At 31.5% G+C, this 26,119-nt stretch overlaps 1 long non-coding RNA gene and 7 other non-coding genes across 8 annotated transcripts; 3 read left to right on the top strand and 5 right to left on the bottom strand.

The window, feature by feature from the left end:
- Positions 1-2,231: 2,231 nt before the first annotated feature.
- LOC143198681 (uncharacterized) lies at positions 2,232-2,879 on the bottom strand. Its single transcript, XR_013006275.1, has 2 exons — positions 2,739-2,879; positions 2,232-2,611 (listed from the first exon to the last, which is right to left on the bottom strand). It is a non-coding gene; the product is annotated as an uncharacterized LOC143198681 (long non-coding RNA).
- A 6,733-nt stretch (positions 2,880-9,612) lies between these two features.
- TRNAL-AAG (transfer RNA leucine (anticodon AAG)) lies at positions 9,613-9,694 on the bottom strand. Its single transcript has one exon. It is a non-coding gene; the product is annotated as a tRNA-Leu (tRNA).
- Positions 9,695-16,640: 6,946 nt separating this feature from the next.
- On the bottom strand, positions 16,641-16,722 carry TRNAL-AAG (transfer RNA leucine (anticodon AAG)). The gene has a single exon. It is a non-coding gene; the product is annotated as a tRNA-Leu (tRNA).
- Positions 16,723-18,409: 1,687 nt separating this feature from the next.
- TRNAL-AAG (transfer RNA leucine (anticodon AAG)) lies at positions 18,410-18,491 on the bottom strand. Its single transcript has one exon. It is a non-coding gene; the product is annotated as a tRNA-Leu (tRNA).
- A 1,592-nt stretch (positions 18,492-20,083) lies between these two features.
- On the top strand, positions 20,084-20,165 carry TRNAL-AAG (transfer RNA leucine (anticodon AAG)). The gene has a single exon. It is a non-coding gene; the product is annotated as a tRNA-Leu (tRNA).
- A 271-nt stretch (positions 20,166-20,436) lies between these two features.
- TRNAL-UAG (transfer RNA leucine (anticodon UAG)) lies at positions 20,437-20,518 on the bottom strand. The gene has a single exon. It is a non-coding gene; the product is annotated as a tRNA-Leu (tRNA).
- A 1,272-nt stretch (positions 20,519-21,790) lies between these two features.
- TRNAL-AAG (transfer RNA leucine (anticodon AAG)) lies at positions 21,791-21,872 on the top strand. Its single transcript has one exon. It is a non-coding gene; the product is annotated as a tRNA-Leu (tRNA).
- Positions 21,873-23,366: 1,494 nt separating this feature from the next.
- On the top strand, positions 23,367-23,448 carry TRNAL-UAG (transfer RNA leucine (anticodon UAG)). Its single transcript has one exon. It is a non-coding gene; the product is annotated as a tRNA-Leu (tRNA).
- The last annotated feature ends 2,671 nt before the right edge of the window (positions 23,449-26,119 follow it).

Genomic DNA, 26,119 nt, shown 5'->3' with positions numbered 1-26,119 from the left:
ATAATACATAATGCACTAATTTTCTCAAAAAATGCCTTTTTGAATGAAAAATTTTTCAGAATATAAACAAGCACCTAATAAATTTTAACATGTATGTCTCTATACTTACGTGATTACGAAATAATATAATTTCCATTTTCAATCGTAATATTGCATACATGTAAAATATAAGATTTCTCTATATATGACCAGCAAATATTATTGTTTAGATATAAACAGTCAAACTTATATACAGTTACTAAAAGTTACCAGTCCATTTAAATATCCCAGCAAGACTATAGTAATTGGGGCAAAATTGTGCCAAAAGTATGATATATCCAATTCAAGTTCTTGCTAAATCTCGTAACTCTAAAAGTTAACGGCGAAAAGCTTTTAAGTTATTTTGGTTCTAACAATATTATGGGATTACCTTGAAATTTACTCTACTTGATCATTATCGTACTCAGTAAACTATAGATTTTTGTGAATAAATAATGTGTAAAATTAAACCCATCGTTAATTTCATTACCATTATTTATTTTTTTAATCAGGAATACAACTATAAAATAGAGCTCAAACAGATTTTGAAATTTATACGAAATCATTCAGGATTTTTATTTTGTTCTTACCCACAGAAAGCCGCATTTAAAACCTAATATCCATTTGTTTCTTTCACACGACGGCACAGGTGAGACATCTTTATGTCTCAATAAAACCGACCGGATTTTTTGTACTTGGTGCGAACCCGGACAGGCATAAAGATGGCGCATTTGTTTTTTATTTCAGTTACAATAGTTTTTTCGGCGGGTTCTTATTCGTCTTTATTATGTGACGGGGATAATATTTTCCCACAAATTCATACTAAATTACACAGATAATAAAAAGAAAATAAGTTTTGAATATTACGAGATGTTATAAATTGTTTTAACGTAAAATGTATTCGTGAAGTAGATAAACTATATTCGTTATTTATAATAATAGATCTTAGTATAAGTTTCATTCGTGTATTCGTAGATGATGGAGATAAAAGTCTAGACCATCCGTCTTGTTAAGGAGATATTCTAGTCTAGAAATTTGAAAATACCAACTTTTTCATATTTTCAAAGCTTAACTGTTCAAGAAGTCATTTTCGGAGATTCAGGAGTGCTTTTAGCATTTTTCAAGGTTACATTAAAATCAAAATTAGTTCGTTATAATGCATATTCCTTCTAAGAACTGTAACCAGGTGTACAGAAAGCCAAATAATGAGACATCGTTGTCCTTTCAAGAAGTTTTCGACTCTGATTTAAAAAATTATAGGGCAGAAGCATGTATGTAATGTATATATATATATATATATATATATATATATTTATTCACCTTGTTACCAACAAACGAGCGAGAGTAGTAAAAGTTTCAACCAGAGTATGAACCCAAAATATATTGAAATGGAATGTCAAAAATATGAAAGTAAATGTGACTGCACTTCAAGAAGATTGGTATCGCCAAGTTAATCAACACCTGGATAGTATCCAGTTGCATTGCATATTTAAAATATGCTTATTAAAGTATAATGGTGATCTCAACGGACCAGTCAAATTACTTAAATGGGCGACTATAATCCCATCTAGACATTGGGCGTAGCGAAACTTTTCGACAGAAACACCTATTGAGTTTTCTCTCTATTAGTTACGGTTGTGACAACAAAACCAGTAAACCAGCAAATAGATGGTTTAGTCAGTAAAATTAAGTGAAATAAAAATAACAAGATGAGTGGTGCAAAGCGACATTTTTATGGAACGGAAATTTGGAAGACGTTGAACAAGTAAATACTAGCTGGATAGCTTCTCTAGATTTAAGCATCTAATTCCATCTACTTTATATAATTAAGAGAATATATGGTTATAATAATAATGACATATATCTAATAATATATTTAAGAAATATGCATATGCGTAAATTTCAAATATATTATACGATAGTATAAAAATAAGATTAGTTAGAACAGCATGAATGTGAACTACTGAAGACTGTTATTTTTATTCACCGACTTCAAAAAAGGAGGACGTTCATTGGTCGGCTATATAGTTTTTTAATGTATGGTCGCCGATTTCTCCGTCAATTATGGACCGATTTTCAAAATTCTTTTTTATTCGAAAGAGTGTACTTTCGAAGTGGTCTCGTTGGATCTACATCAGGATCTGATGGTGGGAGGGGAGTAAATCGAGGGAAAGGCTTAAATTTCAAAGACACATACAAAATTATCACATATCTAAAATATCAAATAAATAAAATCTTTATTTAAAATAATCACATATTTGTTTATAATGTTATTGTTGAGCTGATGTTACAAAAAATCGGAAGTAGTTCAATGTTAAAGCTCAGTTTTGCTTTTTAAGCACTAACCATATCATATAAGAGGTCGTAGAAACACTGTAGGCAACTGTTTCTATGGTGTAATAGTTAAGAACATTAAGCGGACACGTGGAGGTTGCGGCTTCGAATTTTAGCGGAGGCAGCAACTTTTGTTGGTCCAGGTTGGTTAAAAACTTTCTCAAATCACCTAGACTAGGTAGCTGACCCCGTTCCTTATTTTCAATCATTGTTTATTCCAATTTTTCCACATGTCTGAGCTGGCTAAAGTCCACTAACACTAAAAAGGTAAAAATAAAATATTTTTAACAAAGAAATTGAAACCACTTCAAAAAATAAATAAGCAACTTTCAAAACACGCGTATTTTATATTTTACAATATATACAGAATTTAGTTTAATACCTACCTAAACCTATTTATCTATTTACAATATTATTTTAACTACTATCAACTGATAACTTTGAAGTCGGTGCCGAGCCCAAACAATACAAAATTGATAATAAAATTTTGTGACATATATACACAATTAGATTACGAACAAAACAAAGTAGTTAAAAGTTTAATGTTATCAATGGTTTGTGGTCAAAATAATATTGTAAACACAACTAAATTGTGTATATATAGTAGAATATAATAATATAGTAGATAGGTTAAATAAGGTTCTTGTTTATTTTTATTTAGTTATTAGAACGATTATTATATACATTTTTTATTTTGAAACTTTTTGATGTGTTAAGAATCTAAATTTGATTATTTTTTAATTTTTAGTAAGTTTCTTGTTTATTTGTTGAAGTCGGTTCAATATTTTTATTAAAAATATTTTTTCAAACCACACGATTTAAGAAACGGAATATGGCTTAACTGATACTAGAAATTTGAGAACAAATTGCGAATGTTCCTAATGGCCGATCTATTATTCCCACAACTTCAGTGAACCTCAACAAGTTTCGTTGGCGCTTTCTATCTTGTAAGGTCTTAATAACATATGATCTTAGCACAGGCAAGTTTAAGTAAGTTCTGTAATCTCCAGTTTGTTAAATTAACTCGCATTATGTTAATCAAGTGAGCGACGAAATATAGTTTAAGCAAAACCATATGATTTAAAAATAAAAATACCTCATCATCTGCAATTGTAAATATCAATGACATCTCGTTAATTAGTTACTTGGAATCAGCAATAGTGAAGAAGAAAATAAATTCACGCTAAAATCAGGTTCGTGGGTAATCGTCATTTATCATTTTATGTTCGTTAATCCTGTTGTTTCATCTATATCCAACTTTAGTAGACTCTATGATTTCATAGAAATTTCAATTCGCTTTTGGCGAGCTTAGACTAGACTCTACACTGTGATGCTTGTGTCGGGAATAATCAGATTGGGGGATGTTTATCAAAGCTTTAGTGTTTCCTAATTGAAATAATTTATATCTAGTGGCCTTTTACTATATCTCGACATGACTCTGACTGCTGAGTTAAAATGTGTATGTACAGTTGAAATATAAATGTAAACAATTGTCTTGGCAACTGTAACTATTAACTATAATTTAACAAAATTTGTGTGTAATTAGTAAGTACAATTAATGAAGGTATTTATTACAACATTTTTTGATACCTATATTTAATGATGATTGCCCAAAAAGATTAATTAATACTAGATGAAGTTATATGAATAACATACTAACTGTTATACTCGTAGATAAATAGATTTAGATCGATATAACAATTTCTATCATTTTTATTCATTTATAACCCTTATTAAATAAAGTGTAATTTGTCTATAGAATAATATAACAGTCATTATATGAAATTGTCGTTTACATTGCCGCAAAAAATCGTTTTATTATATGAACGTGTTTTTATAATAGATTCTATTTTCGTACTTGCTGTCTATTATTCAAGACGTACCATAGCAACAGAGCGACACTTATTTTCCGTTTTTTCTCTCGCTTGCAACAAAGAAATCACCTTCAGTGCCCATTTAGGCAAATCTTCCTTTTTTCTGCGTTTTTCGACAGTCCCGCAGGGCATCGCGTCGTCTCGCGAGTGGCATTTGTTTTGGCAAGATGACAGTCGGGATCCCACCGCCTCCATCGCCTTATATTTCCAACTTTTTCGATTCGTTTAACTGCGAAATTGATGTCGCTTCAATGGGCCCGCTTCTAACAAAGAAAAGTGGAAAGTTTGTCCGAGATTTTCCCTTTAAGTGAGCGGCATTTAATTTTTTTTTGCTGGCATCTTTGTGTTTAAAATTTAATAACAATTTATTTTAACTGAATAAATGAAATTCGATGATAAAAACGAATCCCTATAGATCTAACTTTTATTTTAAATAAAAATTTGGTTGTCAGCTTGGCTGACAGTGGAAACAGGCCAGTCTTCCTACTGTTGCGATGGTCGCGGCATCATTGTGATTGTACGTTTGTGATTGTTCAAAATCCGTTAAAGAAAAACATCCCAGTAAAATATAGTAAACTGTAGTTGTAACAAAAGAGAACATAAGGTCTCATGAAAAAATGGGAAAAATTAAAGAAAACACAACGCATTATAATTTAACAATATTGATTTTATTCTTGTGTATTTTAGTAAGTAATGAAGAAAATTAATTAAACTAACCCCGTAATTTGTACTGGTAGGTATTGCAACATTAGATGAGTTTTAAGATATAAGATACATTTTAAAGCATCTATTTTTTTAATTATTTACATGATAAATATATAATAATTCTTATAAAAGTAACAGATTTAACAATTTTTAGCGATATTATATTTTGAATTTGTCAATATCTGTATATAGTTTAAAGGTTTTTTAGAGACGAACAAATTACAACTTAAAATTTTATTAGCTTTATAAGCCTGTTTAGGGAGATTTACCAGTTTTATGAGAAATTAGAAGCATTTTTATATGAAACATGTCTTAAATATTTTGGTGAAACAAAACAGTACCATAAAGCGCTAAATGTTTTTACCTAAGCAATTTAATATGTTTCGAAGTTAAAAAAAGTTAAATGTATGCCTTAAACATTATAAAAAGATTATTATTAATGTTTAAAATTGGTTAGTTATAATACATAGTTACTTTTAAAAAAAAATTCTTAAAAATATCGATATATGTTTTGTAAAATATCGATGTTTTTTCTCCGATATATTGTTATTCATGGTCTCTAGGAGAGTTCCCATTTCGACAGAAGATCGAGACTGCCTTCCTATTGCCCCCGCTGGAATTTGTTTCATGACGATTCTTCATTCATCATTCCAATTTTTTGTATATTTTGAAACTTCCTTTTGGGCTGCGGACCATGGTCCTCTATGGAAAATCACAAATGTTAAACAATCACAAACATAAATTTACGACCACGCCCCAGCAGGATTCGAACCCGTGGCTATAGCAACATCAGGAGGACCGTCCCGTCGCCTTTACCACTGCGCCAACCAAGCCGGCTAACAAAAAATAAAAATTGTAAAATTGTATTTATAGAAAGAAGTTTTTGGATATTATTATAATTATCATACTTTCGTAGTTGTTGGATTATGTACCTCGTAAATATGGAGGCGTTTACTGTATAGTGCCATATCTATTTACCATTCAGCAATATATCGAAGTATGATCCAATCTTCGATTTTCGAAATCCCGTCCGAAATATGCCGGGCTAGGTTTTTGCACGAGGAAATCTCCTATCGTCTAGTAGAACGGCCACTCCAAAGTAAAATATCTGCGCTTCTTTTCCGAATATCCATTGCTTTGATCTTTTGTAATGTCCTTTATCGAGGACAATAAGAACGCTCTTGCATTGATATTGGAATACGTTTATATTTTATGAAATAAGTTTTCTCTTACGGTCCAAAAGTGGATCTGCCATAAACTTGCAGTAATTTTATTCAGAAACAAAGCCTTGGTCAATATTAGATACTTGGAAAGGAAAATAACGTCCAAATTGGATATCGGCAAGAACAGTGGAGTGTTGGGCCTCTATTCTTGCACCAGTGTTGTGAACGAATTTCCCCTACATACATTTGTTTTCCAACCTATTTAGATATTAGAATATTGTTAATATACAATAAATAATTAATGTTTAAAAACTGATTAACTAATTTTGTTTTATTCGTTGAAATAGTTATCACTAGTGATGTTTTATCCAACTTGCCTACTGGTCTGATAACAAATCCATATTACATTTTAAACTCTTGAATCTAAACTAACACACATAAATATGACACTCAGATCCAAACCACTGCACTATCTCACTAACTACATTGAATTGTGTAAAATTAACACCAAAAGTTAATTTATTTTTATTGTATAATATTTGATAAAATAATACTTTGTAGATTTTTTATTATTTAATTAATATATTGTTACTAATCGTTTCCGTGTAACCTACAATTTGTTTTTATGATAACTTAAACCTAGGTATATAACTAGGAGGACCTATTGGCCCTATCTCAGTCTCTGGTGAAATAATCTTTATACATGTCACTGTCAAAATTTAAGTTTGATAATTTTATAATTTTTAGTGGGCTCCTTATTTATTTTTTGAAGTTGGTTCAAGCTTTTTGTTAAAAATATTTTTATATATTAAAAGTAGTATATATTCATAAAAAAATCTAACCATCCGAGAAATTAGGACTATTATTTTATAAATTCTAAGAAGCAAAAACTAAAGGGTACAGTGTCCGAGAATAAGGACCCTGAGTAGCCTTAAAGAAGATATAGTAGGCTCAGATAAGAAAGTAGCGGATAAACTTGTTATTCAAATGATTGGAATCAAATTACATTTTGCGTGATTTTTGTTTATCTATTGTCGGAAGATCGGCCTCCCTTTTTTTCCCCTTTACCGGGCGGCCATATACGAAAATAGTAACGATACACGTCCTTTGTTTTTCCTTTTCTTCGCAAATATTTGCACGAATCTCCACACAGTTCGCACTCCTAACCAATGTCGTGCTCGATATCGATTTATTTATTGAAGAAATAAATCTTTGTTTCTGTTTATTTCGGTGATTCCGATCGAAGGGTTCAGACTATGAAAAAAATCTCTCTCGGTTTATTGCTAATATCACTGTTCGATATTCGATTAGTTGTTTTTTCCTTTTCGAAAGAGGATCTTAACGCATTCGAGTACTTTGAAGGTTAAATGTTTATTCAATATATTAAGGGAATATTCTAGTCTAGATATTTTTTTCATATTTTCATATAATTGAAAAAAATGTTTCTCCTTGACCAATATTCAAAAATGTTAGTCACATATAACTGACAAATACTTCAGAGTCAAACAAGAAAACGCCTATCTCAGACTTCAGGAAACACAAGCAGATGTGCTACAGGGAAGTGTATTGGAACTGGCTCTTTTTCTACTGTACACTCGGGACTTGCTAACATTCAATCAAAATGTTGTTCATACATTTGTACATGAGACTACAATCCTAGCCATCAGATATAACAACAATGAATAAACCGAAAAGTTATAAAAAAAATAATACCGGAATACAATGCTGGACAGAAAAACTGCGTATCAAAATAAAATAAATCAGTGCATATTGGTTTTACTAACAAAAGAAACAAATACGAACAGAATATATAAACCAGCATGTGGTCCTATATAGAAGTATTGCCAAATATCTTGACATAACTCTTGACGTTAAACTCAGGTGATATATGTTGAAAAAATACTGAAATTAAAGCAACATGTGAGGCAAAAGTACAGCTACAATTTTGGTTGCGTGCCATTTTGTGACGTTTAGATCAGTTTCGCTTTAACCATTCAATTAAGTAGACATTCAAATTTTATTATGGATAAATATACACCACAAGAACGATCAGAAATAGTAACAATATTTATTGAAAATAAACGTTCCATGATTGCCACTCAGTGGAAATTTTCGACAGTACTGTGCGAAAACAGACTGGTCTCGTTCTGGAAGACAACGATCGTCTCGTAACGCTGAAAATGCGGATCCGATGCGCGCTAGTGTTGTCTCCAGAAACATCAATTAGGAAACGTGGTTCCAAATTTTGAAAAGTGTGATTTGAAAATATTCCCGTACAAAATTCAACTAGTCTAAAAATTGCTACCGAGAGGTACCGACCAACGAGTTGAGCACTGTAATACAATTCTAAGGCTGTCTGGTGAAATTGAATTTTTTTCGTCTAAATTGATAATGAGCGATGAAGCCCATTTTCTTCTAAATGGTCACCTCAATAAATAGAACAGTCAGTTCTGGGGAACTCTAAATGAAACATCATTGCATCCACTAAAAATAACTGTATGGTGTGGTATTTATGCTAGAATATCATTAGTCCCTATTTTTTTAAAAATGACCAATTTTTTGGAAGAGCAAAGACTGGACGATATGTGGTTTCAGCAAGATGGGGACACAGTACACACACTCAATAATTCAGTTATTGAATGACGTCTTTCCATGAAGACTAATTTCACGAAGCGGCGATTTATTATGGCCACCAAGATCTACGGATTTAACAGCACCAGACATTTTCTTATGAGGTTTTTTAAAATCAGAAGTTTATGTGAATTCGCCCCAAACGATTCAACATCTTAAAGACAATATTCGCCACGAAATTAAAGAAATTCAGCCTCAGATGTTGCAGGATGTCATGAAATAATTTTTCAATCATAAGGGAAAAAATGTAAAGACAATATAAACTTTTTATGAAAACCAAACTTACTTATCTTTTCTTTGAGGAAAGTTATAGGCAATCAAAATGGAAGCGGGGCATCTGCCACAGGTTGTACAAAATAGTATAGTGGTTATTGGGTAAATATTCAGCTCTGTCATTATATAATAAACCTGAACTTTACCGACAAGCCTTGAAGATTCCTATAAAAGTTGCTGCGATGTATTACTGACGCTCCATGGTACATCAGTAACAACAATCTGTATAAGGACCTAAAAGTAGAAACTGTCGATAACGTTGCCCAAAGACATGAACACAGGCTCCATTAGCACATCAATAGTGAGGTTCTCCAACTCCTAGATAATGATAGCTTAGTCATAAGATTAAAGAGATTAAAACCATTTCATCTAGATTAGTAAAGTTATTAATAAAACTTAGTGTACTTTAAATTTTCAATATCATATCATTTATCATTATTGTAAGCAGCAAAATATTAGTATGTTACAATTAATTCCTATTAAAAATATAATATTAATGAATATTGATATATTATTTCACTAAATAGTTACTATCTCAACTATTTTTAAGTTCTTATATTTAGAGTAAATTGTTTAGAAAAATATAGTTTTTATTGCGATTGGTTAAAAAGCTATGGCAGCGGTGGGATTCGAACCCACGCCTCCGAAGAGACTGGTGCCTTAAACCAGCGCCTTAGACCGCTCGGCCACGCTACCGATGTTGCTCGATAAACTACACCAGTTTATTTTTGAAAAAAACTATATTGTAAATGAAAATATGTAAAGAAAGATTTCGAAAGTTGTATGTACCAGATCGTTGTAAGTAATGTTACAGAATTTAACTCTTATAATAAATTAGTGTTCAATGAGAATAATGCATTACCATTAAATTATTATGTGATTGGTTAAAATTGTAATGAATTAAAATTATAAGTTATTATTTTTTTAGTTTTTGTTTAGAAAAATATTTGTTATCTGAAACATAACATTTGTTAGTGAAAAATATTAAGAATTTGTCTGCATCAACATTTTGTCGCTATTATGTAAAATCTAATGTATTGATTTTTATATACTAGATATTTTAGTTCCGTGTTAAATCATCTCACAAATATGTTATAACAGTTTAATTGCATTTTATTTTTTGTATTTTAAAATTTTAGAATTTAGCTTAATTATAATATAATTACCACATTACGAACGGGGGGTTCATGAATGGTTAACTTAAGTTTGTTGAGGTTTTGTTATATTTTATATTTAAAATAAAAATTATTACCTTAAATTTGCTAGATAGTGTATAACCATGTTAGTAAACAATGATTATTAAACAACAAAACCCTTTTGCCCTATATAGCAACCCTATATCAGCGATCTAAAAGATCGCATAGACCTAGTTTCTTCGAATTTTACAGGTCGTATTACAGGAAGCAAACGACACAATGTAATGACAAACTGGTACATGTTCATGCGCATGTACATATGATATATAATATATCCATGGTTGCAGCAAGTGATAGGTAATAGGTTATAGATGAGATGCAAGAAAATATTAGGCCTATAAATTAGTTTAAACCATTTTTTAGTAGTACTCAGCAGGAGAAAGCTCTGGAAAATTCGGCGGATGGGGTGGTATTTCATGTTTCAACGTTTCCAAGTATATTCCCACCTGGTTTGTAATATGTGGTTGAGCGTTGTCATGCTGAAGAATAACATTGTTGTCTTTTCGCTCATATATCTTTTTCCAGAAGCGATGATTTCATTGATGATTTCATAGAATAATACACTGAAATCCTCTTCTTCAAATGTTTTTGTGGTGATAGTGATCATTTAAGGGTGGAAAAACGATTGATTCGAAATAGGTATGTCAAAGTTTGTTAAATATTAAAGTATTTTTGGTTGGGCGCATAAAACCACTTAGGCGAAATCTTTACATGGATAAACTATTCTGTTAAATGATTACTGCATAATAAACAATATGTAAAATGCAAGTTTGTTGTTAATTAAAAATCGCTCTTATGTCATTGCTATAGGGATATTAAAACCCCTATTCAGTATACAAATTAATACCCTTTAATTACGTTTATAATTTTTTTAAAATGTGATTGTCCAAAAGACAAGAGTGTAAAATTCAGCAAAGAAATGATCGCAGTCATGCCAGCAACCAGGGTGGGTAAGACTAGATGCCTTCTGGGATGATATCTTAGTTGGTCTCTCTAGTCGGCACTCCTAAAATCGATAACCGTGTTTCGGAGTTAACGTTAAGCAGTGGCTCCTGTATAGATAAACCCTCCTTGGTAAAAAGAATTCTTTAAAATATAACAAGAAATTTTCATATAAGAGATATTAATTGTTCTATTCAATGGTTTCCTTAAATTTATAATTTGGCGTTACAGGAGTAGTTGTTTCTTCAAGTTGTTTAGTTATTAGTCGTTTCATTTGATATTTATTTTATTTTGATACATGTTATAGCCAATTAAGACAATCAACACAAGCTAACGACAAACAGGTCAGACAAAAACGTACAGAAAACAACGTCAATATATATGATATATAATATATCTAATTCTGCAGCTAAATAATAGGTAATAAATTAAATAATTACGCAATGATTATTATTTTTTTATAAAACAAACATTATTGACTTAATTAAAAAACAAACTTATTAATATATCATTGATATGTATTAAGCCCTTAGAACTTGCACCTATCATAGCAAGGAATTTTTATAACGCAAAACTAATTTTTTTATAACCCATTCTGCATTACCATTATTACCATTTCAACAAATTATATTATAATTGTTATGTTAAAGCATAAATCATGGATTTATAAAAATTGTGTTAATGTTTATTAAATATTAAAGTATTTTAAAGTGGTCACATAATCAGCGAGCATTCTTTTGAGATCTGAGAACAGGAAATAATCGCTGGAGGCCAGATCTGGAGAACACGGCAGATGACGAAGCAATTGGAAGCCCAATTCATGTATGTTTGCCATCATTTTCACAAACTTGTGACACGGGTGCATTGTCTTGGTGAAGCAGCACATTCTTTTTCTTCAAATGCGGCAGGCGGCAGTTTATCGGTGATTTCGTCCTTCAAACGGTCCAATAACGCTATGTAATAGTCGCTGTTGATGGTCCTTCCTTTTTGAAGGTAGCCAATAAAAATTATTCCATGCGCATCCCAAAATACAGACGCCATAACCTTGTCAGCCGACTGTTGCCTTTTCCCACGCTCTGGAGCTGGTTCATCATGTGCAGTCCACTCAGATGACTCTCGATTGGAGTTCGAAGTAAAATGACGGAGCCATGTTTCATCCACTGTCACATATCGACACAAAAACTCAAGCTTATTATGCTTGACCAACTTCTAATACTGCTCCGAATCATCAACTCGTCGTTGTTTTTGGTCAAAAGTGAGCTCGCGCGGAGCCCACTTTGCACATAGCTTTCTCATACCCAAAATATTCGTGAATAATATGAAGTACACGTTCAGTTGATATCTTTAGAGTGTCTGCTATTTTACTCAATTTCCTGGGGCAGTGTCCGGAAACTCGTCATCAAGCCAAGTTTTTGCTTCAACTGTATTTCTTCCCTTCAAAAAATAATATTTTATCAACACGCGAAATTCCTTTTTATCTGTTTACGATACGGACCTGTTTTACGGTATACAATATATTTATGTTCACAGTTAAGGCTATAGATCAAATGCAAAAAACTAAAGCATTGAAAATTGTCAAAGAAAAACGTTTAATTTAAATTTCATGTAAAAATATTGTCAGCTTAACACATTATAGCGATTATTTTAAGAAGAAAGAGGAGTTGATTCGAAATAAGTGTATCAAAGTTTGTTAAATATTAATGTATTTTTCTTTTTGATCCCATAAAACCTCTTAGGCGAAATATTCACACGGATAGACTCTGTCCTGTTAAATGTTTACACCACAATAAAGAATGCATGAAGTTTGCCGCTAATCAAAAACCGCATTTTATGTCACTCCTACAAGGATATTAAAACGTTCATTTAATATCCATTAAAAGTCGAGTTTGAGTTCATGTCTTGATAACAGGCATCATAAATATCAATAATTTAAAAGATAAATTCCGCTCGGAAGTATCGGGGCGCCGAACTGCATCCGGGGGAAAAATAAAATCATCCCGTCTCGCCGCCAGTTTACTGCAGGTCCCGAAACCGAAATGCGTCTTTAATCTTGACTCGGAGCGAGACCTTAGACCAGATAACTTCAAAATTGGTTTAGTGAACACTTTAAGGTGGTTAAAATCGTTTCGAGAACATTAAAAATATTGCCGAACTTCGGGGTATACCCGTCAGGGTTAAACTTTGAAATCCTTCCCGATCCTGAAATACCCAGGAGGGCGTTTATTTTGTGATAAAATGGCGATACAAAGCCCGAGCAATGCCGCAACGCCGTACCGGATTTTTTTCTTTTGCGCGGCTCTCCACGGCGCTTGTCCTGGTAGAGTGTGAATTATGGACGGTCCTAAAACTTTTAATATTGCCTCGTAATTTTGCCTTAATGCATTGTTAATAGTTCAATCATTTTCCTATATAAATATAATGTTTTTATTGAAGAATCTCGTATGAACGACGTGTATGAATCCGGACTAACTGATTTTATATAACTTATATGTTTTCCATTTTACATGTACTTTTTATACTTGTAAATAATGGGTTGGAGAAAAATCTTTTTTTTTTCGTGTTTTCAAAGAGAAAATATGTAAACTAGTGATCCCCCAGTGGACAAGTAATCAAGTTTTGAAAATAATTTCAACATAAGATGCGAATTTAAGTAACAGGTCAATTGAAAAGTCCCCGGTCTGGCACATAGATGGCGCCACTAGAATTAAATACTTTTTTTTAGTTAGCCCTATCCCTCAAAAGATGAGTGTATAAATTTGACAGCTGTCGAATCATTCGTTTGTGAATTATAACATTTTGAGTGAAGCAACTTTTGTTATTGTGAAACATTGGACAAAAAGGAATTTTGCGTGTTGATAAAATATTGATTTTTGAAGGGAAAAAATACAGTTGAAGCAAAAACTTGGCTTGATGCCGAGTTTCCGGACACTGCTCAAGGAAAATCAACCATCAAGACGCAGTGGACGTCTAAAACAGGTTGATACCGACGAAAACATTTAAAAAAATCCACAAAATAATTTTGAATTATCGTAACTTAAAACTGTATTAAATAACAGACATTCTAAAGATATCAACTGAACGTGTACATCATATCATTCACGAATATTTGGGTATAACAAAGCTTTGTGCAAAGTGGGTACCGCACGATCTCACTTTTGACCAAAAACAACGACGAGTTGATGATTTGGAGCAGAGTTTGAAGATGATCAAGCCTAATAAACCCGAGTTTTTGCGTCGATATGTGACAATGGATGACATGGCTCCATCATTTCACTCCGAAGACCACTCGACAGTCATCCGAGTGGACTGCACACAATGAAGTGCTCCAAGCGTGGGAAAACGCAACAGTCGGCTGGCAAGGTTATGGCGTCTGTATTTTGGGATGCGCATGGAATAATTTTCATTGATTACCATGAAAAAGGAAAGAGCATCAACAGCGACTATTACATAATGTTATTGGACCGTTTGAAGGACGAAACCGGCGAAAAAAGGCCGCATTTGAAGAAAAAGAAAGTGCTGCTTCACCAAGACAATGCACCGTATCAAACATCCATGAATTGGGTTTGGAATTGCTTCCTAATTCACCGTATTCTCCAGATCTGGCCCCCAGTGACTACTTCATGTTCTCAGATCTCAAAAGAATGCTTGCTGGGAAGAAATATTCGTCAAATTATCGGTGGTGATCGACGAAACTGAGGTCTCTTTTGAAGCAAAGGACAAGTCGTACTGTTTTACTAGTCTGTATATTAAAATAAACTAAGAAATACGCATACAACTATCTCTGGAACTACTAGTCACTAACCTTTTTGAAATTGAATTTAAATATATCTGGCACTGGGAAATATCGACTAAAGATAGTAACTAAAGAGTCGCAACAGTCGATCTTCAAAAAACTAAACTAGTAATTACTATATTCTGTCAAATGCACTGTTCGACTGTTTTTTTTTTCAGTCGGAATGTGAGACGAAGATGTACAAATTCTTTCCTGTATAAATTGTGAGAGACGAAAGGAGCAATGGTAGTTTAAGCGAGACGGAGATGTATATATTCCTTAAAAAGGAATTTAATAATCCCACAAAATTTTATCGTAGTTTAATAATATGTTAATGGCTATTTTTAAATAACATACTATAATAAATATAGATAATAAAATAGAATTTAAACAAAACCAAAAAACTAAAGTTGCACAATAATCATAATTACTAAATAAAAATTATACCTAATCATAGAAAAAAACTAATCCATGACATAACTAAAAATAATAACAGAATAATTACCAGGCCTTTTTAAATCAAATAAATGTTTCATTTATTACCGAACGGAAAAATTGTTTAATAACTATTTAAAAATAAAATATACATATTCAACGTCTCTCTCGTGATGCGATTTCTTCGATTATTAATAATTTTGCCAGATTTTGAAAAATTCGTCCCGAGTGGATAGATATTGCGGGTATAGCAGAATATTTCAAATGTAACTGATATAATTCAAGTAATATCATTTTATGAGCTTGCCAAAAATCTAATGGGTTGTCTAAACGCCCAATAAGTAGGATTTCCAAATACTGTTTAATTCCTAAAATTGTTATAGTACCTGGTGTAATTACTTCTTTCATTCTAGCTATATTTAGTTACAGAGTTGTAGTACTGTATTTGTATTTTTTGAAGTTAGAAAGTAAGAAGATATCACTCTTCTGATAATTTCTTGAATCGCTTCAGCTTTGTAATATCAAATACTGAAATTTTACATCGAGAATTACAAATAGCATAATTGATTCTCTTTCAAAATATTCTCAAACCATAGAACGTTTCGCTGAGTGCATCATTGTACTGAAAATATATAAAATAACAAAAATACATTGTAAAGAAGATTTCACTGTCTTACCTGCTGATAGAATAAATCTTAACCAAAAGTGTCGCGACCATCATTATATTATTGTATTTTTTAATAGCCAAGAAAATAAATTGTTGAATAATAACAAAGAGTTTTCCTGTCAGAAAATTTATTTATTAGAAATATTTAATATAAATATTAAATATAGTTTATCATCACTTTAGGGTTAATACTTCTTAGGATATTTAACTACCACTGCAAACACTTTTTCAAATCGTTTCGAATCGATGCAATTTCTGCAACCTTTCGAAACTAAATTTATGTTTCAAGGTTTCAGTAAACTCCCATGAATATACGAAGTGCTGCAACTCTTAAAACTTATATTAATATATATTAATAAATATTAATTCTTAGAAACCAACGTACCACTGTATGTATATACTGTATAAATGAGCGCCTTGTACTTGGATTTTTTAGCATTTTTTACTGCCATCCTTCTGGGAATTTTATTTTGAGTCTCTATTATATAAAAAGGGGGGAAACGAACAGGGGGGCATTATCGTTTGATTAAATATAGTTCTTGGTATCTATCTTTCCGAATAAAATCACTTATATAAGAGTTTCCAAAACCGAGAAATATCATATATTAGGAGACCTTTCCAAAAAAGTGATGGCAGCGGTGGGATTCGAACCCACGCCTCCGAAGAGACTGGTGCCTTAAACCAGCGCCTTAGACCGCTCGGCCACGCTACCGGTGTTAAAATTTAATTTTACAGATGTCATATAAAAATGATGACATTTATCCGCTTATAAAAAATGTATCACATTACGGAAGCAATAAACTACTATGCCAGGGTATATAATATTTATAATGCAATTTATATGAAATAAGTCGCTTCATATATATTATACAGTTTCACTAAATTATAGATACATCAACAGTTTTTAAAAATCAAAAAATGAATCAATATTTTATTATATTTATTTTCAATGTAGTCTAAAGGGAGACCACGTAAATGTGACACTAAAACAATAATTTTAAACTAACTTATTTTCTATGGTCAATCAACATTCAAGTTGAAAATTTTTAATTATTTTTTGTTTTTCTTTTCGAAAATATGTTTCACATGCCATTAATTAATTTCTAACAGTTTGTTTTGTGTGATCGTATGGTATCTACTCCCTTCTTACTGGGATCTTTTTTATTTCATGAATTGTAAATAATTTTTATGTTAATATATATATATATATATATATATATATATATATATATATACATGTTGTTTATTACACATGTTTATTTTGCAGTTACTGAAATTGACTAAGCTCAATATGTGGTCTCAACAAGATTTTAATATTCACATTGATTGTCACTACATAGTATAAAACAAAGTCGCCTTTTCTGTCCCTATATCCCTATGTGCGCTTAAATCTTTAAAACTACGCAACGGATTTTGATGCGGTTTTTTTCAATAGATAGAGTGATTCAAGAGGAAGGTTTATATGTATAATACATGTATAATATACTAAGGCAACATTGCTAATTTTAGAGGTTTCTAACGTGATGTCGTAAATTATCCTATTTTTTTAGGCTTATTTAGCAATTAGCAAAAACGCTGCCTAACCCTACGAGTTAGATCAAATTAATGTACTACAGTATTGTACACCATAAAAAGGTCTACAAAAAAGTCCGCGATGGTATATGTTTATCTTTTAGGGATAACCCACATTAACCATTTTTATTGTTTACTTTTTACGTGAGAAAATGGCTTATTTACGAAGCTATTTTAAGCTTTTATTACTCCTTATCGAATTGAGTACCTTAAATACAGTGTGCAATTAATATAGATCAATATGGTTCCTTACAGCATGTAAAATAAACAAATATTTTCGGATATATTACAAATTTAAAATTTGCGTTTAAAAATGTGTAATGTAATAAAAATTGTATGAATTTAGATATTCCAAAGATAGCAGAAAATGTTCATAGTAAGTATAGGGGAAGAGGAATTGTTTTACTGGATCGATTTTAATCATGTTTTCATTGAGTGACATAGGCATATATATTTTATGCTCGTGCAAAGTCGGAGCGGGCCGCTATGTTTTTATATAGAACGTTCATATTTTTTCTGTAGTGTATTTAATTAATATCAGCATTGCACCCGTGTGAAGCCGGGGCGGGTCGCTAGTATATTATAAGATATTGTTAGCAAGACTTTAAAAGTCAATTCTTGGTCAGCTTCAAGTACTACTATTGCATGCAGGTCTGTTATCACAATTTCTATTATTGTGTATATCGTTTTTATCATGATTAAAAAGTTCTATCACTCAATATATTACTTTAATATATAGCAGTATATTTGCAATAGCTCTATAATATAACTGGTGGATTTTTTGCATTCTTTACAGCTGTTGATAAATGGCTGGTCAGAAAAAGTTATGGCAGCGGTGGGATTCGAACCCACGCCTCCGAAGAGACTGGTGCCTTAAACCAGCGCCTTAGACCGCTCGGCCACGCTACCGTTAACCAAGAAATAATATACGTGATGAGTCATTATTATTTAAATTACGTCATTTAATTATTCTCATTTATACATTTTTACGTTGTTCCTCATTCTAATTCTAATTTCACTATTTTTCAGTTATTCAATATTAGATGCTTTTGATACCTTCTGTAACTTTTTCTAAGTATTTAATTATATTGGTATCATACTACTGTCTTCTGAAGTTGATCTCTGTCCAAACCAGATTTCATACTTCCTTATGATTTTTTTGTCTGCAAAGTATTCAACCGTTTAGGAATAACCCCTTTATTATATTCTTATTTAACATTAAAACAAATTGAAAAAACATTCATAATGAAACCTTACAGTAATAATCACAGCACAATACCTACAGAACAATATGTTTCCTTCAACAACTATGTACTGTTATTTATTGTTTTGTACATAGGCCAATCTTTGACTTCAAATTAGTTTAACACGCAAGAATATAAAGTAATGTTTTCCATGTTTCCATTTCAACAAATCCATTCTTTGAATTACAAATTTATAAAAGCTCTCTTAAAATTATATTTTTTTCACATCTTCCAAAAAACCATGAATCTCCATCCATTAGGGCATAACCGAAAATAAGTTGACTTATACCGTCGCTAAAGATGCCATTACAAAGGTTCAACTGGTTACAAATATATTATATACAAATAAGATCCCATTTATATATTACAAAAAACTATTCCATGGGCTGAACTGAGAATTCGAGCAAAGATTGAACCACTGTGAGGAGCTCTTGGAACGTTTAATGTACAGAGTTTTATGTTCTAACCTCATAGTTTTTGTTTAAATTTGCTGTTGTCTTTATTTTAAACAATGTTTAAAAAGTAAATAGTCTTCGTTATTCGCTCAGGTCAAATATAAGATCTTATTTATGATGTAAGCTTAAATTAATTTATTTTACGAAAATATAAATTACAAGAATACAATGTAATTTTACAAAATAATTTTTGTTGACCCTTCTTCTTTTCTTTACATTTTTTGGAACCATTGCATATGAGATCGGACAGTGTCTAGTTTTAAAGGCTTTTCATATAGTTATCCTTACTTTTTACAATATTAATGCTCTTTACGGCATCCCATATTATTATCATGCCAAATCCTATTTAAACCACGTGACAAATATTACCTCGCACGATCCTTCTTTGACACTAATTTTAGATATTTTATTAAGCAATACAATGTGGAATGTTCGTTAAAAATGTCATCGGCGCCGAAAAATATTTTAGATGATTTGACGTCTGACTTAATCAAAATGACATAAACGTAAAAGAGAAAAGAACAGCATCAAAGTGTGTATCTTAATGCCTTAATTTCCGCCGCTTAATAGAAACATAAAATGAACGGGGAAACACACTTCGTGAGACACGCTTCATTTTTGATATATTTTTTATACTACTATATTTAACACGGAGCGCTTGTTATCTGGACAAAAATATATATGTCGACTTTTGAAAGTGGTGTACGGTTACGGAAAACTTTGTGAGACAATGGTAGATACTAAAAATACCCACCACTAACAACCAAGCTCGGTTTTCTACTTTTGTGAAACAATTAGTATCGGTAGCGTGGCCGAGCGGTCTAAGGCGCTGGTTTAAGGCACCAGTCTCCTCGGAGGCGTGGGTTCGAATCCCACCGCTGCCAGAACTTTTTTGAAGTAGCATATTTATATATTTTACATCATTAATGATTCTGTTTACATTACTGTCAACATACTTAAAATTATTATTTAAAGGTTTCAAAAAGTGTATCATTTTCGTATAGCAAAACGAATACATTTTTAATCTATTTTTTTTTCTGCATTATACCGAAAATATTGAATTTGTATGGAAAGAAGATCGATTTTCAATTGGACAAAATTATAGCTTATTATACAAATGTATTTCATGAAAACTTTACATAAACGAAAAAGCCATGGCAGCGGTGGGATTCGAACCCACGCCTCCAAAGAGACTGGTGCCTAAAACCAGCGCCTTGGACCGCTCGGCCACGCTACCCTTGTTAAAGCCCTCAAAGGATTTTTATATTCAATATTTTTAATAATTATTTTAACTGTGTTTAAAAATAATTATATACTTTGTAATTTGTCATTTTGTCAAGTGTATTTTTACCGAGAAAGAAACTAAAAGGTTCGCAGCTACGCTTCAGCTACTACTACTACTACCAGGTATGATAATGTGTGAATGAAGGGGTGTAAGGGGTGAAAACGGAACTATATTGTTGTCACTGGATAGACTATGGTGTGCAAACTGTAAAAGAAACAATTCCCGTAATTGTTTTATACTTTATTAATGTTAATAATGATTGGAAATCATTTTACGCAAAAATATTTTTTCTAGAAACACCTATCAAACTTAAAATCCTGCAAAGCCGTATATAGAGAGAAAATGAAATTGAAATTTTTTTCGAGAATTTACATTTTTTGTAATAAATGAATTGAGTGGAGTGGAGTTTTTTAACCGGTATTTTCTTTTTATCAAATACTCGAAACTAATGTATTCATATAAACTTAATATACAGTCCAACTATTGGCCTTGGTTTGTTCAACCTTATATAAATGATTATGGAGTAAACAAATAACACTACCTTTATATCCAGAATATCTTATGGAGTGTTGCCTTTCAGACATCCTAGTATGGTTTCGTTAAATTAGGATAATTAGTGGTTTTCGACTTGAAATTAGTACTATCCGTTAGGAGAGTACCAAATAAAATATAGATTTGAACATGGTCATATATATGTAAAACTGAGTTATTAACTCTTATGTTGTGATGATTATTTAAAAATTACTGCAGCTTTACCTTTATTATTATTTCGAATAAATCAGCTTCGTCTAAAAGTATTTTCGGTCTCTTACGTGCTTGTTCAAAGTTTGATTTCATAATTTCATCGTATAACATAATTTTCCTAAACATCAATGATCAATTTCTAGCACTATGGAAACATAATAACGAATAGGGTTAGTTCAATGATTGATGAAAATTGATAAATCATTGATGTTCTCAAGGAAAATATTCAGTAATACGTTCGAGGACATCATTAATACTGTACTATGGACCATATGTTGCAAAATAAGGTTAAATAAATCAACAACGGTTAAGAAATATTTTTTTATTTAAGTTAATAATCAATTCAATAAAAAATATAAATTTAAATTATAAATGTATTTAGAAGTGCATAAAAACTACGTTCCCTCAAAATATACTAATTTCATCTTAAAATCTGGCATCTGTGTATTCTGGATAGTAGCTGAAATAAACTGCTTCATCGGTAGCGTGGCCGAGCGGTCTAAGGCGCTGGTTTAAGGCACCAGTCTCTTCGGAGGCGTGGGTTCGAATCCCACCGCTGCCAGGATATTTTTGAAGCAGTTTAAGCCTATGTTTGTTCCTCTATTTGCACAGAATATGTTATAAAATACTAAAAACACTGCAAAAAGAGCAATAACATTCGCACATTTTAATGTTTACTGAGAATAATAGACGGTGATTGATGATAATAAACAGGTATCTATTTTTTCATTAACGTTGAAATTATCTGTTTATATTTTAATACTTAAACACTGTTTAATAATAAGTTTTTTTTAATTGTAAAGTATTTGTTCATTTGTTTTTTTACTACTCACAGATATCCAGTATTGAATAATCTTACATCAACATGACAATTACATTGCTGCTTATATTTTTATCTTTTTTTCTTATTCATGTAATTATAAACTTTAGTTATTTTTTAATTTAGGAAATACGTACTCATGTCTTAATCCCGTACTTGCCTTGCTCGTATGTTATATTAATGCAATTAAAACAAGAAGTGTAGTAATAAATGAATTTGTAATTTTAGATTTTATTAGGCATATGTAATGTAAAATGGGTGAAATATATCTTCTTCCAGAATGAATAAATAACTTTCTTTTAAAATACTTTTATTAGCTAACTGGTTTGGTTTGGTTTGGTTGGTTTTAAGTACCACGCTCTCTATTGATACTGGAAGAATTCCAAACCAAAGATATTGTAAGTACTAAAATTTAATGACAATATCATTTTTGATGAAGTCTTGGTTTAAAATGTTGAATCCTTCAGAAATGCGTTTTATAAATTATAATATTTTATCTATTTTTTGTTTCACTCCCATTCACTTTTATAAAGTTCAGTAAATAATTAACTGCATCAATGATCAATTAACACCTCTCGTATCGCTAAATGGCTTAGGTACTAGTATATCTAACTTAATATATTAAAATTTTTTCCCGAATCCTTCGTTCTTATTCGCCAGTCCTTGTATGTTTTATGTTATCATCCCCTACAGTTTTCCAATCTTTCCAGGTTGTCTTGTTTTCTACAATCCTACCCTTTTACTTTGTCTTTTTTAGTTTTTTTCAATTTTTATTCGCCATGTTACTCTCGTCACCACATTCTCTCACTATCTATTTCGCTATATTAACTATTTTTTATAAATATCTCTCTCCTCAGCCTCTTGTCTCTCTCTATACCATTTATTATCAACTTTCGGTTTTATCAAACTTCGCAGTTTTTTCTTTCTACCTATGTTATTTTCTTTGTTTATAATATTTTGTTTTATTTACCTCTGTTCCTTAGATATGTCCTCATTAATATATATTCTCTAGCTCATAATTTTCTGTCGCTGTCATTCTTCAGTTCGTCCATATATGTTGTCTTCCCAACCTTTCATTGAATAACCGTAGATTGTATAATTGGGATTATTATATAATTAGATAAAATTCTAACTATACTTGAAAACCGATAGATGAGAGTGTTCTTAAGTCATATTTGTTATACATTTTTTTAACAAAATGTTTAAATTATAGATGTTTTTAAGGCATTTTTCATCGGTAGCGTGGCCGAGCGGTCTAAGGCGCTGGTTTTAGGCACCAGTCTCTTCGGAGGCGTGAGTTCGAATCCCACCGCTGCCACTAGGTTTTGCATCTCACCTTTAAATGGCTTGCAAAGAATTATATAATAACTTTTTTGTTAGAATTATGTATCATCAAAAATTAAACCAACATTGGATATTGTTTACAGTATCGATGGGCCGCCTCATTCCAGTTAATGTCTAGAATAGAAATGTAGTAAAATATTAATTGAAGATAATGCATTTATGTTGGCTGTCCTCCACTATCCGAAATCTTAGGTACTTGCATATATTTTAATTCGTCAGTCCTCGTCAGAATATAACAGATTTCCATGAGATATTATTGAGTTATTCACTATACGCAAACACTAATGATGAAAGCTCAAAATTGCATTTTAGGCATTCGTTATTTTTGTTGAATTATTTGAAGAAATCTGCTGTTTAATCTCGTCAAACACATTCAGAAACTTTTGGTGATGTTGCACCGTCATATCCCATTCGTCAGTTTTAATTTCAAATGACGAAAAATATGAACACTCAAGGAACTTTTATGCAGCTTTATAGTTTAAGAAACCTAAGTGCTTGAAGGCCTTTACAAGTATTGGTAAAGATTCAAGAGGTGGAAAAATGCACAATAAATGATTTTCCAGGTAAAAAATAATGGTTTTCTCTTGAGTAGTGAGTGGCGATGAAGTAGGGATCTAATAAAATAATCCTAAGCTCAAAAAGTCACAGATCTAAGAGCCATCCATATCGACACCAAAGCAATATATTCACAACCGTAAAGTCTTGCTGGGTCTATGGTGGGATCAGCACAATGTAGTGTATTACGAGTTATGAAAGCGAAATGAAACTACTGTTTCAGGTGTCTGCCGGAGTTAACCAACATTAAAATAACTTGAACAACATATTGCTTCGAAAGATGGAAAAAGTAGAAAATTATAGATATCTCAACAAATTCCATTTTAAAGTGAATTGATCAGAATTATAAGCACAATTCTTTCAACTTGGCCATCGTCTTGACTTGTGACACGATGTATTGCTTCGGTAAAATAGAACAGAATAGTTTAGATTTGAATACGCGTTCTTATTTATCTCTTTACTTATTCACAAAAACCTTTCATTTGGACAATCCCAAAAGGCAATACTTATTTTTGACCGACTTCTAAAAAAAGGATGAGGTTCTACGTTCCACTATATAATTGCTTGTTGTTCAACGATTTCTCCATTAATTGTGGACCGAATTTCAATTTTTTTTAATCTAAAGGGTGCGCTTCGGAAGTGGTCTCATTGGAACCAAGTCTGATGGAATCCGGGAAAAATGTTTTCACATATTTTTTTATCTAAAATTATCACATATTTATGTATAATGTTATTGCTGAACTGATGGGACGGTAGGCACAACTCCTCAACCGTTAGGAGTTAGAGTATATTTCTTTAAATATTTAATATAGCCCAAATAATATAAAAATAATAATATATAGTGTCATATACACAAAATTAAATTATAAACAAAACAAATCTATTTGTGCTCGGCACCGATTTCAAACTGATCAGAATTGATACAAAATAATATTGTAAATAGATAAATAGGTTTAGGTAGGTATTAAGGTAAATTGTGTGTATATAATAGAATATAAAATACGTGTAGTAGTTAGGTTATATAAGGTTTTTGTTTATTTTTATTTAATTATTACAACGATTATTATGTACACATTTTATTATTAACTATTCTATAGTTTATTTTTGGTGTTAAAAATCTAAGGTGAATTATTTTTTACTTCTATGAGCTCCTATTTAGTTTTTGGAGCCGATCCAATTAGTCTAATTGATTTATTTATTTTATTTATTATTCGCTTTCTATTTGTTGTGTCATTAAAACTGCCCTATAAAACTGGGTTATTCTGGCCTTTAAACTAAACACTGCTAATGACAATCTGCATGAAATTTTGACATAAGATTATTAATTAAGTCTACTAAATGGGGTTAGTAGGCGGCGCCCTCTATACGTCAGGTCCGAGGACATACCGAGTAATGTGTTATAATATATTTGTTATTCGAAAAACAATGAACAAACGGCATTAAAAAATTAGCAAAAACAATGTAGCGGCTCTGTAAATCTTCCTGTAAAACCAACATACCTGGAATCGGCGGTTCAGCCGACCAGTTTATTTCGAAAAGCTTTTATGCAAATCGGCCAAACGTGCGGAAATTTCGTTCGAACAAATCTGGCTTTATTTTCGAAAAAAAAAACAACAACAAAACAAGAGGGAAAAAACGGCCGCTCTCCGATCAGTCCCACTCGAAGTGAAAGTGTCGGTTTGATAACGAAACTAAAACGGCGTAGACGCATAAATAGGATTGTTTTCGAAACTTAACGCTCTTGCGGGAGCGCTAATTGTTGACAGGGATGAATGGTGGACCCTGTGGACCCTTTATTTAGAAAAATGCAAACGTATGCAGCGGGGAATTAAATCCTTTAATTTCAGGAGGTTAAAATAAGTTTTCAGAATAGTAATAGTTTTCGCTTTTTCATCTTTCATCATTTAAATATTTTTTATTTAACAAACACATTTCCCACAAACATCCTAATAATTTTCCTTACTATTTTTCATAAAGTCCAGATCTACTGATCTATTTCACACCTAAACTTAATTAGCATTTGATGGATGTATTATAACTGGTGCACTCAGTACTATAAGAGTTTATACATATAATTTAAATATAGTCTG

The sequence above is a fragment of the Rhynchophorus ferrugineus genome, unplaced genomic scaffold (assembly GCF_030347505.1).
Source record: "Rhynchophorus ferrugineus isolate W39M unplaced genomic scaffold, kcgeb_rfMv2 rfM6, whole genome shotgun sequence".
Lineage (NCBI taxonomy): Eukaryota > Metazoa > Arthropoda > Insecta > Coleoptera > Curculionidae > Rhynchophorus > Rhynchophorus ferrugineus.
Note: the sequence above shows the minus strand (reverse complement) of the source record. Positions and strands in the feature narration are given on the sequence as shown.